We start from the raw sequence: 7,186 nt of genomic DNA on the forward strand, positions 1-7,186 counted from the left end.
TTCACCCAAAAATGAAAATGTCATTATTTATTATTTCTTCTCCTGCAGAATATAAAAAAACAGAAATTTCTCTTTTTTCATCCATACAATGGAACATACAATGGTTCCTCAAAATATCTTCTTTTACCTTCTGCAGAAGAAATAAAGTCAAAGAGGTTCGGACAGACATGACATTTTTGGGTTGCTTATGCCTTCTTTTTACTGCCATATTTTAAGAACGTTCAAGTAGAATCCTTTAAGATGGTAAAATGACAACATAAACTCTAAATTATATTACTTAAAATGCACTCTTATATCCACTGGATTGTGATATAAGAAAACTAATATGAGTTCTAAAAAATTGTGAGATTGATAATTTAGCACTGAAGTATACCTGCAGTTTATGCAGCACTCAATCTGTCATGGTTTTTAGTCAAGCTGGACAGAAAGATCAGCATTTGGCTGTTAGTCTGTCACTGCAGCCTGCAGGCAATAAACTCTATTATAAAGTACCAGCAGTTTTGAGTTTCCATGATTCTTTCTATCAATTTCACAGCACAGGCCTCAACAGATCCTTTCCTTTGATTCTCTCACAGGCTTTCAGACAAAGTGATTCATTCAATAGACTGTTCAATAATGGTTTGGCCTTAGACGAAGCACTGTTTAGTTTCCATGAGATTTCAGTCCTCTAAAACATCCTTTTGACTTGTTATGTGCCAGTATTGACTGTGGTATTTTTCCCACGCAGGCCAGAGATGGTGGAACAGATCAACGTTGATGCTGAAAATATTACAGGGACTTTGCACAACATTCATGATTCAGGAAAGGTTTAACTTACTGTATCTTTAGATTGTGGTTCTCAACTGGAGGGTCACGACCCAAAAATGGATAACTTTTTCCTGTACTACTTCCTCCTTGTCGCTCCATCCTACATCTGCTGCGGTTTGTTTGCCTATGAGTCTCATCACCTGCCAGAAGCCAAACATGGTGGGTGGATGGATGTTATATTAATAGCATCATACATACAGGTCAAGTTTATCAATTCTGTAAAATCACAAAATAAATGCAAACAAATTTGTCCCCGCTGCTTTAGTCTAATCAGCCAAGAGTTGAACCCAGGTCTCTGTGGCCTCATTGCAAGATACTTTTCTCTTCACAGTGGCAAATATGTAAAATGCAACAATATAAAATGGCTATTTCAGATACGTTAATAAAAAAGAATGACTGTCAATATAAATATACAGTACTATGAATTTTATATGACGTCATCCCAAAAAAAAAGAAAACTATGCAAGACAAAAATTAAATGCATTAAATAGAGGTTTTATGAATGCATTAAATAGAAGTTCAGATAAAAAATAAAAACTTATTACTGACTACATATATTTAACTAGCTTTTATTTAATATTAAACATAAGGAAATTAGTTTGCTTTCAATATTATGAATAATTTTTCTATTTTTAAATAAAATATATTTGTTTAATATTACATTTGACCATTTTTTATTAAATACCGTTACCACTGTTGCTATAATTATTTTGTATTATTATTTTAAAATAGTACAAAAAATAAAGGATTTGGTTCCTTTTTGTGTGACTCCATGTCCAATACAAAACATGAGTCCTAAAGCAAATACCAGTCTATGACATATATTAACTACATATTATATTCAAAAGACATCCGATCATTCCTTTGCAATCATTCCTTGTCCATTTACTTTTCTACACTAACTAAAACATGTAATGTCCCATATCGGCCAGAATTATAGCTGCTATTATGGTTAATAATTGTGGATGTTAATTTATAAGCCTCTCTTCCCAGCCCTAAACCAGAGGATAATCTGTGGCATACTAGAAAGGACAGGGCTGACATTTTTTCTTCATTGGGAGCAGTCACATTACATTTGTGTCCTACTGATTTGCAGACACAATGGGATCCCTATTAACAGGCCACAGCTGGAGATCTGGGCCCTGATGATTGAGCGATCTTTGAAAAGAGAGAGCATTTGACAGATCCAAGACCACCACTGAGATAAGAAGCCAGCAAGCTTTAGATTCATTATAGTTTCTCCGAAAAGCTGATAGAGAACCCTGAAAATGTCATAACTGATTTAATTGGTTATAGCGTGTAGTTGTGTTTGTATCTTTTTCTTTTCATAACCCAAGTTCTCCTTGATGAGAAGCATTCATTTAACAAAAGCACAGGTAATGCAACTTATCAGACTGTTGCGCTCAATGCAGCAGCATGTAAATCTTTTCATTAAACCAGACAGCATGTTCTGCCAAACTGATATGTGCCATTAATCAGAATTGTATTAAACAGATCATAAAACCAAGCTCTGATACTAAAGAAAGCCTTATAATGAGCTCCTATTTCTCTCTGTTAGGTCAATTACCTCGTCTGTCCATATAGAGCAAAAGATGTGTTTAATATTCAGACATGCATCTAAGTATCACAAGATATTTAAATAAAATAAAAAATGTCTTAGTTTTTGGAATAATCAGCTCTGTGAATTTGGTTGCCAAAGTATCCAGTCTGACTCTCAATGTTGTGAAAGAGATAACAAGATTACAATTTTCTTCTTCTCAATTCTTCAGCCTCAGCTCTGTAAACGGAGGAAGCTGAATCAGCCTTTTTTTTATTATAATGCTTTGTATAAAATAGGTATTGTGAACCAATCATTATTTTAGGTGTAGCCTATTGTTAATTTATAAAAATATAAAGGCATCTTTGAATATTAAATGAATATTAAACTTGATTAATAAATGCTGTTAAAGTATTGTTCATTGTTATGTCATTAATTATAATCTATTTTTGCAATTAAATCTCTGCTCTGACTGATAAAGCAGTATGAGATGCAACAGTGCCCTCTACTGATGAAACCTTGCGATTTACATTTGACTCTAAATCAACGTGCATGAACGTACCTGCTTTGCCATGCTTTTTTTTAATTATTATTTAACTACCATACCAACAGCCATTATAGCATTGTTTTTTCACAGATAAGGGTTTGTAATGACCTAAAGTTTTATTTTATTTTATTCCTCGTCCCCTCAACCAGCTCAATATGTGGAGCTCAAAAGAGATTCCAAAAATAATCGAAGAGTTTCCTAAGAATTTGGGAATCAAAATATGCAATCGACTCATTATAGCAATCTGCCGTATTCACTGTAGCCAGGTGTTTTTGAAAATTCGAAACAGATTCTAAAATAATTAAGTTTACTTTCGAAGTAATGGAAAGAAGGAATGGAATCCAAGTTTATAAAATATGCATCACATATCTTGATGTTCCCCCTGGCAGAATTATATAATTTATCTATAAATACTAACTCACTCCCACCTGTTTGGAAGCTGGCTAGGGTATTGCCTGTTTTCAAAGGTGGAAAACCAGGTGACTTGAATAACTACAGACCTATTTCTATTATATGTACAGTTCAAAAAATATTTGCGAAATTAATTTTCATGCAATTATGTGAATTTATTGATGAACATGGTATCTTATCATCAGCACAATCTGGATTCCGACCTAATCATTCTACCACCACAGCTCTCCTCAACTTTACAAATGATGTATATACAGCATTTGATGAAGGAAAATATACTGGAGCTATCTTTATTGATTTCTCGAAAGCGTTTGATACAGTTGATCATTATTTACTCCTAGATAAATTGTATTCGATTGGCTTAAGCCAAAGATCTTTATTATGGTTTAATGCCTATTTACATGGTAGGCGTCAATACGTTGCATCACAAAATACATGCTCCACTAGTATAATTATAGGTAAAGGTGTACCCCAAGGTTCTGTGCTGGGGCCACTCCTTTTTTCTATTTATATTAATGATATGCCCTGTATTTGTTTATCCTGTAATGTCCATCTTTATGCTGATGATACTGTTCTATATGCATCGTATAACCAAAAGAACCAGGTACAAAATGCATTACAATCAGATTTTATCATTGTCCAAAAATGGCTTAGAGAGCACAACCTTTTTTTAATGAGAAAAAAACATGCACTATGTTGTTTAAGCTGAAACCATCTAAAGTTACCACGAATGAAATACAAATCTGCATGAATGATGGAAGATCTCTTGTAAATGTAAATGCATTTAAGTACCTGGGACTGTGGTTAGATACTGAGCTGTCATTTAATGTTCATATTGAAGCTACAGTCAAGAAAGTTAAACAATGCTTGTGTCAGTTGTACCGTTCAATTGATTGTTTTACATTTGGTACTAGAAAGCGTATTGCACAGCAACTCCTATTACCGCTAATTGATAATGCAGATATTGTTTACCACACATCAAGTGTTACTTCTCTCAAAGCTCTAGATCTTTTATTTAATTCCATATGTAGATTTGTTTTAAGGTATCCATTTGTGACACATCACTGTACGCTCTATAAAAAATTGGACTGGCTCCAACCTAAAGAAAGAAGAAGGTATCACTGGTATATGTTTATTTTTAAATGCACTAATTATGCCAATAAATGTCCCCTTTATCTTCAACAATACTTTGTCAGACACATCTCAGCCTATCCCATACGACATTTGCTACATCCATTTTTTGCTACACCAAGAATTCGACGGGAAATTGGGAGAAGAGCATTTTGTTATAAAGCTCCTATGGACTGGAATAACCTCCCACTGTCACTGAAATCTATTACATCTTTACATTTATTTAAATCAGCAATATTTTCATATTTAAAGACACCATGTACATGTTTTAATTGAGGATTCCTTTTTTCAGTTCATATTTTAGTAAATCTTGGGCACATTAGAATGCTGTAATGTCATGTGAACATTCTATGAGGCTTTATTATTATTATTATTATTGTTTTGTCAATGTAAACCATGTAATGTATTGTATAATTTGGGGAGGTGGTGGGTCTTATGGGGGAAAATGCTGTGAATGATGTCCTGTCGAGTTTGGTCTTTTATTTTTGTGCTGTTTTTGTTTTTTACATTATTGTGCATTGTTTTGTTTTGAGCATGTGTGGCTCTTGGTGTTATTTTCAATTAGTGATTGAAAAGAACCCCTTGAAAATGAGATGGTACATCTCAAGGGGCTATCCAAAATAAAAGAAAGAAAGTACTTTTTTGGGGTAATCTACATTCTGAAACTTTGGTGAATATATGCAGAACTTAATGATGATAATGTATTTTTATATTTTTTGTAGTAGCTATGTTTATTATTAATGTTTATTATTATTTTATTATTTTTTAATTTTCAGTATATATATATATATATATATATATATAAATTAAGGTCACTTTCAAATTTTAAAATGAGACTTTTTTCATGTATTTTAAAATGGCCAGTATGTAGGCTTTTGATTTTATTGTGTTACTTTAGGCCTAGATTTTCAAACTAAAATATAAACATCCGTTATAAAAATATTAATTATTAAGTTTTAACTATGATAATATTTACAAATTATGGAGTAAACAAACAATTTAAATATTTATTTTGTGAAATTTGTACACGACTTAAGACTGTTCCTGAATCGTGGTGTCATTTCCAACACAACCAGATATTTTACCAGGTATTTTTAAAAAACTGAAATTCGTTTCTGAAAGCTAGTTTTCATTTATAGTATGATCCTTTATCTATAGATAATTGAATGTTATTTAAAATTATTTTGTCCTCCATAACTCATTAATATAAACAAATATTTTGTTTGCCATCATCTGCATTTATAAACAGAGTGACAACATGTCCACTTTTTCAGAAGGAGTATGTCTACCTTCAGCAGCATCTTAAAAAATCACACCACTTGGCAAACTGTGACGAGCTCCACCTCATCGTTCTTTACAGCTCTGGGCTGTAATTTTTCTAATGTATAAGCATTATTGTTTAATTGTTTAATTATACATGTATGAAATGTTAATGAAAAGTACATCTTTTCATTTATTTTTAGTATTAACAGCACATTGAAATGCCCTCATTGTGCCAAGGATCTGGTTCGTCTGGATAAACATTTCACTTTCTTCCCGACCTAAGTGTAAGTTGTTTATTTTACGTAATTGCATTCTCATATGAATATATGTCAGTACATCTTAGAGTTTGCTCTGTTTGTCACGCTATGGACTGTCAGGCACAACTAAAACGTGCCAAACAACAAAAGGTGCTGGAACTCCTTGCCTCATATCTATATCCACCAATGCTGACAAGCCTGGATGTGCAAATGAGCAACAAAGCTGAGGAACATCCAGACGTCCCCCAGAATGTTCCAGCACACCCTGCCAATGATCCCACAGCTCCTGTAGCCAGACAGCCACGAAAAAATACATAACGCGACAAACTGCAGATATCGCAGCTCTGAGCGGAACGATAAGGGCCATGAAATATGAAAGGGCGTCTTCCAGGCGTTCAAAGAAAAAGTCTTTCATATTCATTCACTACATTTAAAGTCAAAAATATACATAAACCTTGCAGAATCTGCAAAATGTCACTACCAAAACATTATCATTGTTTTGGTAGTGACAAAAAGGAACTTATAATCCTCATATTTGAGGGAAATAAACAAAAGTTTAGTACAGTTATGCATTTTTTTGTTGTTGTGTATATATAGTGTTTTAGTATGTAAGTTAAAATTCTGTAATGTGATGTGGTTGCTACCAAAGCATCACTGTCACTACCGAAAATGTTCAGTCAGTACAGAAACATGGGACGTTTTAATAAGATTTTAGCAAAATCTTAATAGGTCAATATAACCCTTCTAATTAAATTACTATTACCGTGTTCTGGTATTGACAAATTTGGGGGGAGGACAAATATTTCAAAACTTTATGAAAATACAAATGAGAATTAACTGCACAATTACTAGAAATGTGTACCTTAGAAATTCTACAATTTGCAAACATACACATACATGAAAAAAAACTGTATCACAGTCTCCACAAAAATATTAATCAGCAAAAAGATTTTTGTGGAAACCAGCAGAAGTTTTTTTATGAAAAGAACCATTATTAATAATTGAGCACTAGTTATAATTGATAATACCTAAGAATTATAAGAATATTTCACAATATAACTGGTTTTATTGTATTTGCTGCACTTTTGATCAATTTTTGCATCCTTGTTGAATAAAAATATAAATTTTAGTGCTGTCAAATGATTGATCGAGATTAATCACATCCATAATAAAAGTTTTTGTTTACATAATATATGTGTGTATACTGTTTATATTTATTATGTATATAGAAAT

The sequence above is a fragment of the Carassius carassius genome, chromosome 35, assembly GCF_963082965.1.
Source record: "Carassius carassius chromosome 35, fCarCar2.1, whole genome shotgun sequence".
NCBI lineage: Eukaryota > Metazoa > Chordata > Actinopteri > Cypriniformes > Cyprinidae > Carassius > Carassius carassius.